We start from the raw sequence: 19761 nt of genomic DNA, 5'->3' as shown, positions 1-19761 counted from the left end.
ACACAAAAACATACACTTTAATCCATATGTGAGTCTAAACAATAAAAAAAATGCAGTAATATCCCTAACAATTAATGATCAGACAAGCATCAGCCTAGTACAAGTGTAAAGCCTATGAGAAATTGTGTTAATAACCATTTCCACACACTTTTTAAAGTTTAGCTGACCATCAAACAATATTCCAAGGCTTTTAATTGCAGTTGCTATCAACTTCTTAGACCATGACAAAATCACACAGCTCCGTCATCTATTATACCTTAAGTTCTTCTTTAAGTTTTATTACTACTTACATCGACATCTACTCAGAAATCAATTTCCGAACTTTACAAAGTTTATCAGCATTTAGTGAGCATAGAGATCCTCAATACGGCTGTCTAAAATTTATATCAAATCATTTATACACAATTAATGTTGCATTACTGAAGACGGATGGTAAAAAAAGCAAAGGAAACAAGTGCATAATCAATATGATTTCCTGAAGCAGTGGCTAAAGATAGACTATTCCCCGATGCAACACCCTGAATATTAGTATAATACATTTTATTGCACAATCTTTAAACCATCTATTTACATTCTTAGGAGAGTAAGGCTCAGCCAGGGCACCATACCTGAGATTATTGGAAAACCACTTACCCAGCTTTGTAACACAGAGGAATGAAGCCTTGACTACGATCCAGATGGCTTGACACTGAATAGTGACTCAGGCACTGGAATGGATGGGGGTGGCAGTGAGCAGCTTTTCACCAACTTACTCATCTTGGAGGAGAAAGAAGGTAGTTTTCAGTTGGCTGATTGCTGCATTATACCAGTGGCTGACTGAGGGTCTGTTAGCTTGGTGTTCCTAAGCTAGTAAAAGTATCCCTCAAAGACGAGGGCATGTGGGAGTATGCACATATAGAAGAGGGCAGAGGATGCCCTGTGGTGGTACAATGCTCATGATAGCCACCTAGGGGGTGGGACTAGGGGCATATTAGAAATGCCCATGGAAACTGCACCTAATAATATGAAGGCTATAAGGAGAAGGAAGTGACATGTAGTTCCCCAGCCAGGGGGCAATTACAATCCATTCAATAAACCTATAAACAGTCTGTAGGAATGGCCCTGATTTGATAGGTATTAAGCAAAAATGTCAGACCATTGGGAGAAAAGCACTCCTCCCAGTGGTGGATGACAAAAGGGACACATGCAGGGGTATGAGTTCTTCTATGGCTGACTCGATGGTGAACTACTCGAGTTCAGCTCTTGTTCAGTGGATACAAAGTAAAATAAATATGAACTGCAGCTGAAAACCAGTCCCAAACACTAGCAAAAAGAACAAGAATGGTCCGACTACCACGGCCAGTGTGTTAAAATCAAAAACTTTTAATAAACAGCAACTATAAAAATATAATATAAAACGATAAACTTCATTGATTAGTGCTTTCACACTCAAGGGGCTTCATCAGAACTAATTTAGAACATCTTTTCTTACATTTATATATAATAGCCAAAGAAAACGACCTGTAGAATGTGCACTGATTTTTATCTAGGCAAAATAAATAGAATGTTTAAGGAAAAGGTTTTGAAACATCTGAGTGACATACATATTGGAGCTTTCTCTAATGCCCTTGCTAAACATATTTCAGTGACTAAATGGCATTCCTTTACTTTTATGGTCCGGCAGCTGATGAGGACTAATATAAGGGGTGGGGATATGGTTAATACCACCAAGCTAGAGGAGATAAAATGGATACTTAAATTACAATTAAATAAAGCTCCAGGGCTTAATGGCATGGTCCCCTTAAAACCTGCATTGAAGGCTCGTAAGTTGATTCACTGATGTTTCTCACAGAAAGGGCTTGATTGGATGGATTGTATTGCAGTATGCATTCAGATATGCTAAGCATACTTCACTGATGTTTTAATGCATGATTTCTATTGGTTTTAAATGAATAGCATTTATTGGTTTATGGATTATTATGCTTACAATTTAGATACATTGAGTTTACTTTGTTGATGTTCTTAATGCATGATTCCTATTATGTTTTAAATGAGCAGCTTCAATTGGTTGAGATGACTGAATGAATTGCCTTCATTGGCTATTATGTATACATATTACAAAAGATGTTTTAAATCAGATCTTATGAAGCACCTTGAGAGTGAAAGCGCTAATCAATGAAGTTTATTATTTCATATTATATTTTTATGGTTGTTGTTTATTAAAAGTTTTTGATTTTAATATGCTGGCTGTGGCCGTGGTAGTCAGATGTTCTTTATTTTTTTGCTTGTTCAGTGGATGGGGGGCCTCTGCATTGAGAACAAATTGGATCAAGACCGATGGGAGGAGGGTCTGATGACTGTCAGGTATAAAGGGGGAAGTCCACATAGAAAATAAAAAGAAAAGGATCACAGGGAATCCAAGCTGAAAGCACTAGGAGAGTTCAAAACATTACTACAGGAAAACTAACAGATCTGAGTATTTGACTTACCCAGTATGTGGTCATGAATGAGGTAGTTTCAGTTTCATGTTCTTTCCAAAAAACATGCTGTCCCTCATTAATAACATCAACCTGTCTGAGATGAGTGGTGAAATAATCATGCATTACCCAGTGCAGAATGCTAGCCAATGCTGGCAACAAAAGCAATGGACAATAGTCACTTTCACCTCTTTTACCGGATGAATATTTAAATATTTACCCTACTGCTGAAAAGCTTCATTCCAGTAATTCCAAAAAACAAGACTTTTTTAAACAACTATTATCTCTACCTGCAGTGAGGATTGACCTAAGAATCGTAAGATGATCATAAAATAGTTGAACTGTATGCTCACTTGAAAATAATGCAAAACCATGAGTGAAAAACAATTATTATTTTGATGTCAAAAAAATATTTTTTTTTCTTTTCTGGGTAGACTATTTAAAATATGCACAATCAGACACAATATGCCACTTTCTTGTAATGCTCATTTCACTCAATTGCTAGATATCCCTTATTCCCATAGTAAATGCTAGTCTTATGTCATAAACTGTAATTTTTTAAACTATATTTCCATCCATCTATCCAGTCATCTGTTTTCAGATAACTTGTTTTATCCTTTGTAGAGCTGCAGGAATGTTGGAGCCTATCTTAGCAGCCACAGGGAACATGGCACTTAAAGACATTCTACATAGGGGGTCCATCACAGAATGTACATTCTCAGGCACACACATACCTCTCAACCTGGAAACATCAAAAATCTGGACAAGGCCCATGAAAAATAGGTACAAATCTATACGCTGATTAACATCTGATTTGCATGCATAATTATGTAACCCCACCCATTCCAATGGAATTGTAGGATGCCAACTTTCAAACGCAAACTGAAGAATAAACAACCAAAATATGGCACCAGAGTCCCCCTGCAGCATTCCAATGTCCCATTACCTGGCTATTTCACCCCATTTACCATAAACACTAATATATGCATACTGCTTTACTTCTACAATGATTATTTGGATTTTATTTTTACATTTTACAGCACAACAATGCAGAAACACTAACATACATCATCTGGTAAACAAAGCAATACTGTCTCACAATGAAAATAGGCTTGACATTAAAACTTCTCTGCCTTTGAAACTTACATTCATTGAAACAGCATTGAAACCCACATCATATCCAAAGAAAATGCATCTGGCCAGTGGTGGATAAAGATTACTTTTGGGCTGTTTTCAAATCATTGGCTCCTTGTACACAAAATAAGAAACATACATGTGTTCTTTTATTTGATACACCTTCCTGACTTTATTAAATTATATTACTTGTATAATGCAACACACTTGTTAGAGCGCATTTTAAATTTATTGTTTGAACATTTTACCAGTAGGCTGTACTGTAGGCAATGAAACAAAACACATGAACCAATAATGACAAAACTGCCCAATTCAGAACATTTCCATCATAAAAGTCTACTTCCACACCCACACTATAAATAGAATGACACTAGTGTAAGCCATAGGCATCTTGCACAGCGTCTCGCACTTATTTTCAATTTCATTTTTTTTGGGGGGGGAGGGTGACATTTTAAAGATTGCTTGTATAATTTTGTAAAGCTGCTAGAATAAAATGTTGTGTTACCACCATGCATTTCACTGGCAAGACTTGAACACTGAACCCTATGCATTACAATCATTACAATCATAACAACATACCACTATGCTAAATCAGCAGTTTCCTGAAAAACAGGAAGACTGAAACTTAATGGCTATCATTTAGTGAATAATTTTAGTTCTCACTTCTCAACATAGCTCTCAACCTCTTAGAACAAAAAACATGGACAAACAACAAAGCCAATAATGGGGGAATACAAATTCAGTTCTCACTTCTCACTCACCATAGCTCTGAACTGTTAGCACAAAAACAATAATGGGGGAATACAAATTGTGTTCTCACTTCTCATCATAGCTCTCAACTCTTAGGACAAAAAAATGTTTTCAGTTCTCATCATAGCTCTCAACTCCTTCTCATCATAGCTCTTAACTCTTAGCACAAAATACATCTGGACAAATCTCAGAAATGGTGGTGGCTAGAGACATTAGGCTCTTTTTACCCTGTACCAAAGTACAGGGTTTGAGCCTGAATACCTCTAGCCACCAGGTGTATTACATGGGCGCACACACACACACACACACACACACACACACACACACACACACACACACACACTAGCTCCTCTGCCGTTTCAGCTTCAAAGCTTACCCTAAAAACGAGTAGTTCCTCTGCCGTTCCAGCTTTGCAATTCTGCCTGCTCGCAAGTTCCTCTGCTGTTCCAGCTTTGCAATTCTGCCATTATCCCTGTTCACAAACAAGTTCCTCTGCTGTAAAAAAGTGCTGCTGTTTCCCCATTCCCGCCCGCTCGCAATTCAATTTTGGCCAACCGGAAATGATGATATAAGCTCCGACTGGCTGATAGCCTGATGGAGCTGACGTCACCGCTCATGCGATGACATCATCTCCGACAGCCCGAAAATTTAAAAAACAAAGCAGAAAAATCGGAAATGAAGGGGTACCACTTGGGAATCGTGGCACCCCTTCATTTGGACCCCAAAACTCGGTAAAAACGGATTAATTCGGTATGGTTGGGAGGTATGAACACACATACTACAGGCATACCTAAAGCAATTTGAAAAACACCAATTCACCTGCTACGTGCCTTTGAGACACAGGAAAAAATAGAGCACCCATAAAAAAACCCACACAGATGCTACTCACTGCTTTACTATACCACCACTTTATTTCCTAAGAAATTTCATTTAACACAATTCCAGTAACTATTTTAATTCTCCTATGCAGTTCAAATTATCTTGCTTCCAGTATTTTAAACAATCAGTATAGTTTATGCATTTTCATTTATGTTATCCTCACTTTCTCATTAATGTCAGAATAATGGTGTTTCTACCATACAGCTTGATTTACATGGACTTAAACAACTGATACGTCAAGTATCTTCTTGGTATAACATTCAGCTTTTATATCAGTGGTCTGTTAACATCTCAGAAATCAGTTGTTTAACAACATTACAATCTGGGACCCTTTTGTATTAAAATTAATCTTAAAAATATCCTTAAATTTCCTTTTAGCTACATTATAAACGGTCCACTTTTTAATTTCGAAATACCAAAATCTTGAGTTTTGAGATACTGAACTCAAAACATTGAGATTTTGGAATCTCAAAAGTAAAAAGTGAACCAAAAAAAAAAAAAAAACTAAAATAATGTTTTTGCAGGGGGCAAGCCCCCCTGCACCCCCACCCCCCTACTTTAATACCAACTCCGGGATCGCTATACAGTGAACAGAACGGTATTTTAATATACCAACTCCGAGGTCACACTACAGTGAAGAGAACGGTAAGTGGAACAGGAGTATTACCGTTCTCTTCACTGTAGAGTGATCCCGGAGTTGGTATATTAAAGTAGGGGGGGTGGGGGGTGCAGGAGGGCTTGCCCCCCCCTGCAAAAACATTATTTTAGTTGCTTTTATTTTTTGTTCACTTTTTACTTTCGAGACTCCAAAATCTTGACTTTCTGGGATCGGTATTTAGAAAGTCGAGATTTTGGTATTTCGAAATTAAAAAGTGGACCCATTATAAACCAGGTCCACTTAAGGTACTAACCCCCCCCCCCCCAATTCTTCCTTCATTTTAATTTCATCTACCATAAATACATAATTACAACAAAATAGGATATAGGTCCATAGGTAAGGATTAGGCTAGATGCCACTGTGGGCTATTTATAAGCCTAGCCAATTTCCCTTAAAGATGAGAGTCAAAACTTGCACCTTCTGTTAGTGAGGTGCATATCTTAACTATTATGCCAACCTTCAACCAATGTATGATGACCTAAGACAGTACAAAGACCTTATCAGGTCACCATTTTGTGAGTATCAGACAACATAATGAGTTGAATAATATTTCCGTTCAATGGGTGTGACAACTGCCTGCTATAGTGTTACAGTAAAATACATAATAAAATTCCAGCTGCTGCTAATGCTTCCTGTTACCATTGGTTCCTACTGTACTTTTTACTTTCTCAGGCAAAAGAAATCAGGTCTGTATAGCCACGAAAAAATATTACACTTTAGTCCAGATAACACACTATCTATTTTAATTCTAGGAGTATGAATGTTATTATGACTCAAATCAAACTGAATGTGAAAAAATTAAATTAATGTTTAAGTCCCTTTCCCCATTCTACCATCTCTATCCTGTCCTTCTAATGATTTCACAGAACAATGGAACATATTATGGCAAAGTAGAAATTTGTTCTTAAACAATATTTCATAAAACATAGAAAAGTTACTAGCTAAGAGAATTAAAATATTTATCTTAGTTGAACAAAAATATTTTAACAAAATTAAATAAAAATGGGCATTTTTATTGAAAAAAATACAACACAGGAACTGAAAATGGAAATCAGATGATAACTGATAGACATATTCCTTGGTGCAAACAGGCATTTCAAACATGTAAATACTTCAAAAAATCTCAAAAGTGTAAACGTTCCATTAACTGTCATTTATTACTTACTGAAAGGTTGTATACCAAGGTGTATCGTAGGATTGTGCTAGCCTTAAAATAAGAAGGTACTTCTGAAGCCTGGTTCAGTGGATTGGTGATATATCTGAAACCCTTCCTATGAGTGACCCATACTCAGGACTTAGCAGGGATGATAATCTTTGTAGAGTGGACAAGAATTAAGGAGCCACCAAGTGACTTCTAGCCTATAAGGAAAGGGGGTTATGGAAGTTACATGTCTTCTGCTGCCATTGACTACAGGGCTGATAGGAAAAGAAACAGCAGACAGCTAGTTGGATTTATATAACTTTGTGTAAACATTTACTAAGAGATTCCCTAGGGTTTGAAGGGCAATAAGGGAAAACAAGGATGGAAAAGGTTCTGTGCTCCTTTGTGGATTTGTTGCATGGAATGGATACCTACAGTTGACCAGGCATGTTGCAAGCCATGAAGCCATGAAAGAGAGAGAGAGAGAGAGAGTAAGAAAAAGCCACTATTGATGCCTACTTAAGGCGCAAGCTCTGAGGTCTATGCAAAACAAGTGAAGCACACATGCTTAAATTCCATGGCTTGACCTTACAAACACCTATTTTATGTCACATTTCATGCTAATGGTGTCCTTTTGTTTTCCTTTTGACCTGTAACCCTGTTTACAAATGTATATCATACTTAATTGTCTATTCCAGTTTCCCATTTTTCAAATAATATATACGAGTCCTTAATGCAAATTTGCTCATACAAATAATCTATCACTCTTCCTCATCTATAGCCTCGCTGCCTTAACCTCTGCTTCCACCATGCTTATGATCCTAAAACCTTTGCTGTATTAACACTTATGAGTGACTACCTGAGTTACTGTCTTTATTTTATTCCATGCCCAAAGGCTAACATCAAGTGCACCTTAACATATTCATAAATCTTGTTAAATATTTCTGAAGTATTTAAATGCTGTTGCCACTTTTTTTCTAATATGCCCTCTTTGCCTGACTTACATCTGGAAATCAGCGTCATTGTGTTTGTTCTGCTTGAATGTAAAGCACAGATTAACTATGTTCCTTAGGAACTTTTCTACTATTGTTTGCATGTGACTTGCTAATATATGCATATTGTCTTCTTCTGTGTTGTAGAAAACGAGTGATAAGGGATACTACATTCTTGTGGTCTTCAGATACAAGTTTTCCTAATAATTTATGACAATAAAGTAACAGATTTGGAGTGAGGACAGCTTTCAACAGTTAATGCCTTGCTTAGCCTCAGAAACTCAGCAAATATAACAGGACAACGAAAACTGTAATTCTCTGAAATGAGTGCCTGAATTACATACCGATGTCCACAGAAGAAAAATGCCTCTCTAAACAAAATGAAAACAGCAGAAATTCGTAGCAATCCAAAGGAATAGAACTCCTCCAAATTTTATTGGTTTTGAGCAGTTTCTTCAGAGATTATTTTACACCAGTGATATCTGCAAAACAAAAGTTTTTCTTAGTACATTATTTTATATATACATTTTCTTTTATTTACTTGCTTTACAGTGCCACAGTCACAAAAAATCGAGTAAATCATTGAGTCATTGACTTCTTTCATGTCACAGCATTTCCTAAAATCCTTACTTCTGTGGGTATTAATTAAAAAAAAACAGACATTTCAAAGTCCACTTAATTTGCACTACAATAAAAAAAATCTTCCAAGATCCTGGAAACTGATGAATAAACCTAGTGTATATCACTCACTTTTTTAAGTATGCTCATTTTTATTTGCTACATGATTTTTTGCTACTTTTCACAGCCCTGGTATTTGTCACATGTACAGTATAAGCTACACCTGTATGATAGCTGATAAGTTTTCTTCCACAAGTAATTATAACAAGAAAGAGAAGCAGCAGGCAGATAGTAGCTGAAAAGTCCCCAAAACACCAATAAAGGCAGTATCCCATACTCCCCTAAACACACACAGACACATACGCACACACCAATGAGGGCAGTATCCTGTACTCCCCTAAACACACAAGGACACACACCAATGAGGGCAGTATCCTGTACTCCCCTAAACACACAAGGACACACACCAATGAGGGCAGTATCCTGTACTCCTCTCCATGCACACAGACACACACCAATGAGGGCAGTATCCTGTACTCCTCTCCATGCACACAGACACACACCAATGAGGGCAGTATCCTGTACTCCTCTCCATGCACACAGACACACACCAATGAGGGCAGTATCCCATACTCCCCTAAACACACACAGACACATACGCACACACCAATGAGGGCAGTATCCTGTACTCCCCTAAACACACTAGGACACACACCAATGAGGGCAGTATCCTGTACTCCTCTCCATGCACACAGACACACACCAATGAGGGCAGTATCCTGTACTCCTCTCCATGCACACAGACACACACCAATGAGGGCAGTATCCTGTACTCCTCTCCATGCACACAGACACACACCAATGAGGGCAGTATCCTGTACTCCTCTCCATGCACACAGACACACCAATGAGGGCAGTATCCTGTACTCCCCTAAACACACTAGGACACACACCAATGAGGGCAGTATCCTGTACTCCTCTCCATGCACACAGACACACACCAATGAGGGCAGTATCCTGTACTCCCCTAAACACACTAGGACACACACCAATGAGGGCAGTATCCTGTACTCCTCTCCATGCACACAGACACACACCAATGAGGGCAGTATCCTGTACTCCTCTCCATGCACACAGACACACACCAATGAGGGCAGTATCCTGTACTCCTCTCCATGCACACAGACACACACCAATGAGGGCAGTATCCTGTACTCCTCTCCATGCACACAGACACACCAATGAGGGCAGTATCCTGTACTCCCCTAAACACACTAGGACACACACCAATGAGGGCAGTATCCTGTACTCCTCTCCATGCACACAGACACACACCAATGAGGGCAGTATCCTGTACTCCTCTCCATGCACACAGACACACACCAATGAGAGCAGTATCCTGTACACCCCTACACACACACACACACACACACACACACACACACACACACACACACACACACACACACACACACACGCAGACACACACCAAAGAGGGCAGTATCCTTTACTGCCCTCCACACACAAAGACACACAGACACACACTTGAACACAACTGTGGTATTAAAAACTCTTTCTCTGGCTATGCAGTTGCTATCCGTGTAACCTGACTCTAGTGTCGAGCAGGCACATTCCAATGAATTTATAGTATTGTTAGTTTAGAATTCATACTTAAAGTATATAATATTTGCCAGGTCCTTTATGAGGTACACATATTTTAAAGTACTGCAATTCAATTCCAGGCAATACTTGGAGAGACCTGCATTTTGGTTTGTTACCAATACCTTAGTAATGCTGTAGCAGTGGTGATTCCATCGACCATATGACCATCTGGTTTCTTAACAACTACTGAATTAGTTATTGTACTTTTATTTGAATACTTAACTGTAAATGGTCTGCTTAAAAGCTAGAGGTATAACCCTGGCAATAGTAACTGCATGTAGCTGATTTTGAATCTTCCCTTCCTATGCTGTTACTTCAGCTGCACTCTAGGCTACTGTTTAAGAATTTTGCTTATTTGTACTATCTCTCCTTACCCCCTACTCACCGGTATGTCCTAACCATGGTTATTTATTTCTCTTGTTTTTAGCCTGCAGTCCCACTGTCAGTCCACTGAAAACTTCCCAATCAAAAGGCATGCTCCCATGGAATGTGCTATTCATATCTGAGTTTATTTAACTACTGGACATACAGAGACTCTAAAACAAATTAGTGTAGGTCTTCCTGTGTTTTTGTTATAAAGTATTAGCTCGCCAAAAGTGCATTTGCACACTACTGCCCCCCCCCCATTCTAATGCTCTTCTGTCTTCCCTCCCTGTCTGCTAGTTTAGGTTAGCTCATAATTACATTGCCCCATTCCACTTTTGCCCCCTATCATCTCTGACTACTGCATACTGCCACCACTATGGCTATACATTCTTATTTTCCTCCCTGCTCTACTGCATCCCTTTTTGTCTCTTTTACTCTGACCAAAGTATAATTTATGATTTGATCTTTTTTCCACTCACGTCTACTGATTGGCTCTAGCAGGCTGCCAAGGTCCACTTCATGGTTCAGGCCTGCTCCGTTCGCCCTTGCTCCACTCAGGCTCACTCTTACCCTACCCCCATTCTCACCCACCCTTGACATAATTTCCTTTATTCATCCCCATTGTAGCCACTCCTCTCATCCCCTACCCTCAATCCCCTCCCTCCTATTAACTTCCCGTACCAAACCTCCACTCTCCCCCTACCTTCACTAACTCCTTAAAATACTATTCCATAAGCATTGTACTAGTTACCAATTCAGACTTCAAAACTAAACTCCCTCCTATTTTCTATTCAGCTCTTCTCTACTAGGAAATACTCCCATACTTATAACTAGTCACACTTCCAACCCAATTAAGCTCATTTCCCATCATGCTAATCCACATCCTGCTTCCATCATTAGTATTTACCTCTACCTTATCTCTTTTATATAAAAACTTACATCCTACAATACTCAGTTGCAACCTAACCACCAGTTAACTACCTCCACCTAACCACTAGTATTCCCTCACCTACCTCACACATTTATAACTTCCTCACCCACCTCATCTACAACCCCTTACCTTCCTAAAATCAAAATCTTCCCCTGATACTCATCCTCTCCCAGAGGCAAGAGGAAATATTACCTCCCTCTTCCCCTGCCTCACACTCTTCTTCCCTCTCTCACTACACTACTTCTTTCTGAGGACATCCATCACAACCCTGGACCACATTTCCCCTCTTCATCCAACCCTTCACCCACTCTCTTCACCTCTCCTCACCCTGTCATCCCCTTAAAACAACTATCTCTGTACTCCATGAACATAAGAAGCACAGTCAACAAAACTAGTGAATTTCATTCCTGGTTATTCCATCACTCTCCTGACATCCTAAATCTGTGAAACTTGGTTAAAACCCCATATTCCTGACAGAGATTTTCTTCCCCCTAGTTACAACATCCTACAATTACACAAAATTCAGAAAAAAGGCAGTAGAGTTGCTATCGTGTTCTCCCTCCTCCAGTATTAATCTACATGGTTTCTCCCAACTAATATCTACTCCCAGTTATACTACAAAATCAACCAATCATATTTGTCTCCTTGACTGGATACTAGTTTCTCACCCTGACAAATATAATTTCCCCAAAACACTGCCAGATGCTCTTAGTGACCATTGTCCTATCAAAGCCCTTAGAGTCACTCCACGTCATAGCAGATCACACAAGTTCATAGTTTGTCGCAAACTAACCAACTTTGATTCCAACATGTTAAACAGTCATATCACAGCTATCAACTGGTCTTTCCTTAGGCATCTACCCCTTGATGAAACAGTAACCAAATTTAACTCCATATTCCTTAACATACTAAACTCCCTGGCCCCTTTACATACTGTTAGGGTTAAATCAACATCTCCTTGGCTAACCCACACCACCCACTCCTTAATGCTAAACAGAGACAAGGCTTGGAAGCTCTGGTCCAAAACCAAACTTCCCTCCCACCCAATACATTATAAAGAACTCCACAACCTCACCAAGAAATCCGTCTATAATGACAAGAGAAACTTGTATAATAACCCTCCTACCACAAACCTAGACAATCCCAAGAATTTCTGGCACACTATAAACCAAATTCTACATCCAGGCAACCTGTCTCCCCCCCAGTCATGTCCCCCTAACATACCACTAGAAACTGCCACCAACTTCAACTCCTACTTCATTGAAGCTATCAGCAAATTAACTACCCAAACAAATTCCAACACAATCAATACCCTCCCCACCAACCCTCCTACTCCCACTAACACATCTCTTGCCTTTTCTCTCAAAACTGTCTCAACTAACTACATTAAATCCCTGCTTCTAAAACTTAAACATTGCTCCCCCTCCATGGACAATCTTCCTCCACTCTTTCTCCAGAAAGCAGCCACTTCTTTAGCCCTCCCCATCTCTATACTCAATAACTGTTCCATTACCGAAGCTAAAGTACCAGCAATCTGGAAACAATTCTACACCTTACCCATTCATAAAGGAGGTAACTCCTCTGAACTTTCCAATTTCAGGCCCATTGCTATTCTATCTGCTCTTTCTAAAATTCTGGAGAAATGTGTGCACAAACAAATCCTTCACTACCTTTCACAACAGAACCTACTTACCCCCACTCAACACGGCTTTCACCCTAAGCATAGCACCTTCACTGCCCTAATTTCCTTCATTAACACCATATCACAAGCTAGAGATCAAAACAAACTGGTCTCTTGTCTGTTTCTTGATCTCTCCAAGGCTTTTGACACCGTCTCCCACTGCCTCCTCTTACACAACTCTCAGAACTCAACCTAAGCAATCTCCTGGTTCACTAGTTACCTTAACAATAGACTCCAATCTGTTAAATGGCTTTCTGCTATCTTTGTTGCTCTACCAGTAAAGATGGGTATCCCTGAAGGAACAGTACTTGGCCCATTACTATTTAATATCTTCACCAATCAGCTGACTACATCCTGCCCACAGTCATCACTCATTCAATATGCAGATTACTCCACCATTATCACAATAGCAGATACCCTCTCTGACTTAAATTCTATAACCCATGCATCCTTCCTATCTATTGAGAACTGGCTCACCAAGAATCAGATAATATTAAATCCAAAAAACACAAAACTCCTTCTACTCATCCCTAAAAATATGAGTCATCTTAAATCTTCCTTCTCAATCACATCCCACAATAACACTCCAATCATTGTGGAATCACATACCAAACAACTTGGGGTCATCACTGATGGCCAACTGAAATCTGACCTGCACGTTCTCAACAATGTTAAGAAAACCTACCAAAAACTAGGACTCTTTTACGGGAATAAAAAAAATCTTATCCAATAAAGCCAACATTTCCCTGTCCCATGCCTACCTTCTCCACTTGTCCCAGTACGTTTTTTGAATGGAAGGCAAAAGAGAGGAAGAAATTAAGGTAACCACTGTTTTGGAAAAGACAGGATTACTGGCTATTACAAGAACTAGAGAAGTCATACTGTTCAACTTTAGGGAATGGAGATCTTGTGGAACTAAATTTATCTGGGCTGGAAAGGGGCTATGAAAATAAATTTATCTTTGAAAAGTCTGGCTTTCTGGATGAACCTAATCATCAGAGGAAATAAGGAATTGAAAAAAGAAGACCAGGAGGTCATTTGTGGTCCATGGCATTATAGGACTAACACTAAAAATAAATGACTTATTGGTTAGAGAGGCACAAAGGTCACAAAACGGATTGCCTCAGAGGTAGAAACTGTACTGTTACTTAGAGATTTATGGATTATTCATGAGGTATCAACAGCAGCAAATGGGTTTGTCTGGCAGGGAACTGGCAACCCCATGAATGCAGTTGGTAACTGAAATGTGTTGAGAAATGATGACCCACCACCAGATCCTCACAGCTTCTTGACAATCTGAGTAGTAATACATTCCCCTGCTTGCAGATGTACCAGACAACAGCCATGTTGTCTTGAGTGGACAGCTATAACACCCTGAAATGGGGTGTCCTGAAAGGTTAACATCAAAAGAATATTTCTCATATGTAAGGCATTTATATAGAGATGAGACTCCTGAGGTGAACAGACACCCAGAACCGTACGACTTTCTCTAGAGCCATTCACTACTCTCCAGCAAAATCAACTGAAATAACTGAGATCTCAGTATGCAACTGACAAATGGAATGGGCTTCGAGTCATTAGATGTTTGACATCCAGCTGTCAGTAAATTTGTAAATTACAGGCCTTGGAAATTCTGAATGGAAAGGGCAGTGGGTTGAAATTTGGAGACAACTGTAATCAAACAGTCTGCTGATGTAGCCTAATATAAAGCCTGATATGGAGTCCTATGAAAACTGAAGCTACCATAAGGCCTAAGGCTTTAAGTCTCTGTCTTGGTACAGATTGATATGACTGAATGGATGCCATCATCCACTAAAGAGAAAGTAATCTGTCCTAGGGCAAGAGATTTTGACAAAGATTTGTGTCTACACAACAAATTATAAAGGCTTGGTAGAGTCTAAATTGGAAGTAGTTCAGGCTTTCTGAGGTTCAGTATGATCTCCAGGGTATTAAATAGTTGAAAGGACACTCCCTGTTGTCTTCCAAACCTACCGCCAAATTTCCAGCAAGCAGCCATTCATCTATGTAAGGGACGATATTGGCATCTGAAGTCTCTGGTGACCTGTTGTTATGGATTGTACTTGCTGAACATCCGGGGGGGAAATGACACCCAAGAAACTGATAATGACTGGCTCAGACTGGGAATGAAGATATCTCTTGTACTTGATGATTTTGATGTGGAGGTACTGGTCTTGAAGTTCAAGGTACACACGAGCCTCCTTCTGACAAGCAATAAAAGTTTTTTGGGGAGAACAAATATATTTTAATATTTATACCGCTGAGATCCAGCAGAAGCCAGAAGTCTTTTGCCTTCTGTAGCTCTACAAAAAAGCTTTTGTGATCTGCTTAGATATCCTGCAGAATTCTCTTTTTTTTTTTTGCTACAGGCTTAACACCTCCTTCCTTGATATTTTTTCTGATGGGGCAGATGTCTGGAAAGGGTAATAAATGAGGTTGGACAGCAGCTTCCCTTTGGGGATGATTTTTTTGACCTACCTGTCCTTAGTTATGTCTTCCCAAACTCTTAAAAGGAGGCAAAAATGATCCACAACTGCACCCATTATTGCCACAGTCAGGCAAGGTCTCAAGACTGTTGCTGTTGGCCACATGTGGACTGATTACAGCCTCCTGGCAAGTAAATTAACCCCTATGTTTGGGTCTATAACTCAATGGAAATGAGACTTGGGGACTGCCTTTTCCCAACAATCTCATGTTGTTGCCATTTTATATCTGTAAGCCTTACCCAAAGCACATTAGGTGTTGGCTCCTCTGTGTTCTAAAGAAAGCAGGCTGTAGAAGGTAGAATCTGACACCCACATCAGTAAAGGTTTTATCCTGTTTTTTCTATACTTTCTGTGTGTTGCAGAACCTCAATGCCAAACAGAAAAGGACCTGAAGAGGAAAGTGAAGACAGGTCACCTTGGTCCAAGTGTGTTAGTTTAAGGTAATGCTGTATCCTGCTGCCTCAACAACTTCTTCTACTACATTACACAGAAAACATGTCATGAAGTTACTCATATTAGAAGATGATGAGGCCATTTGCTTAAACTTCTCTTTCAATGGCCCATCTGGCAATCCTTCCAAAGACTGTTGCATTTCAATGGCCAAATCCTTCTGGAAATACATCATATTTGTGAAATAGTAACAGGCAGAAAGGCAAGGCTCAGCAGTTGTAAAATCCACAGGTTTTATTAAAAGTTAGTGCTTTCACAGTGTTCATCACCGCTTCATCAGACAAAAGAGTAAAGCAAATGACTACCCATAAAGACAGTGTGGCTGATATGAGCATACACTTTCCAGAATTATTCATCACAGGGACACTGTCTCTGGACCATGGTTCTGAGGAGTTGGAACCTTTCTCAAGACCACTGCATAGACAACAGTATATGATTTGGTGTTTATGCACAGACAAAACACTGGGTTTAAAGCCTACAGACAGTCTACTTTCTTGGGTACTAGGATTGCTGTGCTCATGCTCTCTCTAGCAATCATGGTGGCATCCTTCAATATGTTCAACAAGAGAGGTAGCACCCAGGGAGACTATGGGGTGTATCTACAGGCATTCCCCAGCCTTCACTTAGATGAATGTATGGAGTCTGATGGCCGAGCAGTCATCTGCTGCATTAGCTGAACGAATTCACCAAATTCTGGGTCTTCAGAAAAGGAAGAGAGAGAGATGGCCCCACTTTCTTGTCCAAAATCCAGTACAACAGAGCTTAACGAAGACTCAATATTTTCTGCATTCACAAGAATTTCTCTTGATCTCTTAATATGAGGCTCAGACTTAGAACAGTAAAGGACAGTTCTGGTAAAGGATCTGGAGAAAGACTCTAAAACAACTAAGGAACCCATATCCTACTTCTGTTGCTGAAAATGTTCTCTTATGGGTCTAATGACACACAGTTATAAGCAGGAATTACAAGTAAAGCCACTTCCATATGGGGCACTGATGCTCAAAAAGCCAAAATCAAGGACATCATGTACTGTGAGGTGCACTGATTTGACTCTGGATACCGTATCACCAGCACTGATTCCAGCAAAACTAACATCAGAACACAGCTGAAAGGGGTGCCACTGAAAGAATAGGTATCTGAAAGATTGCCAATCTCATGAAAGTTGACACTAGACAAAAGAGTGGTGCAGCCACAAGAGCTTGTGCTGGCATTAACACCAGGGGCATTGGCATTGGTATCATAATGGCAAGAAATAGCGGAAACAAATATAGATGTTTATTTATTTAGTTGGACTTGTTTTCTGGGGGTAAAGAAGTGATCTCCACAGACCTTTTTCACACTCAGCCCAGGATGGTGACTGGTTACGTGACTTGCTCAGAGTCACACAGTTAGGCAATGAAGGCTGAGGGAATCAAACCTTGCACTGAATTCAGTGATGGGTGCACCAGTGTCAGCAATACAGAACTAGCTCCAGGTGGAAAAGATCCTCAGTGCCCTGAATTAGAAGAGGCAGGGGAGGAAGTTTCCGACTGACAGGTTTGAGCTTTAGGATTGCTTCAACCAGTTTCTCATCGTTTATCTCAGGGAGAACTGGGAAGTGCAGAGATCTTGGTGTGACTGGCTGTCTAGAGTCTGCTAGTTGACCTTGAAGAACTGAGTTAACAGAATTCAGCCACCACCAAAGAAGGAATTTTTACTAATTCTGAAGACAGAGTGTGTGTGTGTGTGTGTGTGTGTGTGTGTGTGTGTGTGTGTGTGTGTGTGTGTGTGTGTGTGTGTGTGCGTGTGTGTGTGCACGCGTGCGTGCATATGGGTCTACTTCATATGATCAAAATTTCATTTGACTGAAATCCATTTGACCAAGACCATATAACCTAAAGTTCATAACACTGAAAACTCATTTGACTGAAACTCATAACACTGACACCTTACAATGCTAAATTTCAACATAGTAGTGGCAGTGTGTATACGGAAAGTAAAAGGTATATGCCCTTTTCCCCACTGTAGTGTGATCCTGGAGTTAGTATATATAATTAGGTGGGTGTGGGGGGCACAGCCCCCCACATAGTTTGGGTATATATTCTGTTCTGAAAAGAGTAATTTATTGGACTTGTAAGTACCCATGTCTGTGGTTCAAAATATTTAAAGTAGGTGGGGGGCTATGACCCCCACACCCCCCAACTACATATACTAACTCCAGTATCGCACTACAGTGGGAAAAAGGGCATATAGCTTTTACTTACCTTATACACACTGTCACTACAATGCTGAAATTTAGCACTGTAAGGTGTCAGGGTGTCAAGCGTGCGTGCATATGGGTCTACTTCATATGATCAAAATTTCATTTGACTGAAATCCATTTGACCAAGACCATATAACCTAAAGTTCATAACACTGAAAACTCATTTGACTGAAACTCATAACACTGACACCTTACAATGCTAAATTTCAACATAGTAGTGGCAGTGTGTATACGGAAAGTAAAAGGTATATGCCCTTTTCCCCACTGTAGTGTGATCCTGGAGTTAGTATATATAATTAGGTGGGTGTGGGGGGCACAGCCCCCCACATAGTTTGGGTATATATTCTGTTCTGAAAAGAGTAATTTATTGGACTTGTAAGTACCCATGTCTGTGGTTCAAAATATTTAAAGTAGGTGGGGGGCTATGACCCCCACACCCCCCCAACTACATATACTAACTCCAGTATCGCACTACAGTGGAAAAAAGGGCATATAGCTTTTACTTACCTTATACACACTGTCACTACAATGCTGAAATTTAGCACTGTAAGGTGTCAGGGTTATGAGTTTCAGTCAAGTGAGATTCAGTGTTATGAACTTTAGCTTATATGTTCTCGGTCAAATGAATTTCAGTCAAATGAAATTTCGATCATATGAAGTAGACCCACAGATATATATATATATATATATATATATATATATATATATATATATATATATATATATAATTCCATTAGCTAAGAAAGAAAATTCACAGCATTGAAAAGACCGAAAAACAAGAGTTGAAATTAAAAAAGTTGAAAAGTTGAAACGTCTTTTCACCAACACAGACAAAAGAGAAATGTACAAAAATATAACAGATTGTTTTTTGATGTGGGTTCAAGCCCTCACTACACCTTCATGTGGAAGGCAAGTTCCCCCAAACTTAAATATACCAACTCCATCGCTGCACCAACTCAAAGAACAACAAAATGTAATAAAAACATAAAAGAGGACTACTAATACCTCTCAACTTCTTTGCAGAAGAGTTCAACACAGGGTTAAAACCAATGCTCAAAATCAATGGCAGTCAGTAAATATCACTCTAACTCAAAAACATAATAGAACAGCGTGTTTTTCATTCACCTGAACGCTTCTAACTAAAAAAATTAGAAGTAAGTAAATTAAATACACTTTAGCTTTATTGCTGGTCACACAAATTGGCATTTCCTAACTTTCCCCTTTGCTCAAATTCCACACCCTGAAAGCCAAATGCATTTAGTTATCAACTATATGTAAGCCGCGGTGGTGCACTGGT

At 39.5% G+C, this 19761-nt stretch overlaps 1 protein-coding gene across 1 annotated transcript in view; it reads right to left on the bottom strand.

The window, feature by feature from the left end:
• Positions 1–19761, bottom strand: part of CSNK1G3 (casein kinase 1 gamma 3) — a 2843512-nt gene that overhangs the window by 1569741 nt on the left and 1254010 nt on the right. Inside the window, exon 4 of the mRNA XM_044060767.1 lies at positions 8355–8492. The gene's annotated coding sequence lies outside the window, so the exon portion shown is untranslated. The remainder of the gene's footprint in view (positions 1–8354; positions 8493–19761) is intronic.

This window comes from Protopterus annectens, chromosome 2.part0 (genome assembly GCF_019279795.1).
Source record: "Protopterus annectens isolate FY-2018-M chromosome 2.part0, PAN1.0, whole genome shotgun sequence".
Classification (NCBI taxonomy): Eukaryota; Metazoa; Chordata; order Ceratodontiformes; family Protopteridae; genus Protopterus; species Protopterus annectens.
Note: the sequence above shows the minus strand (reverse complement) of the source record. Positions and strands in the feature narration are given on the sequence as shown.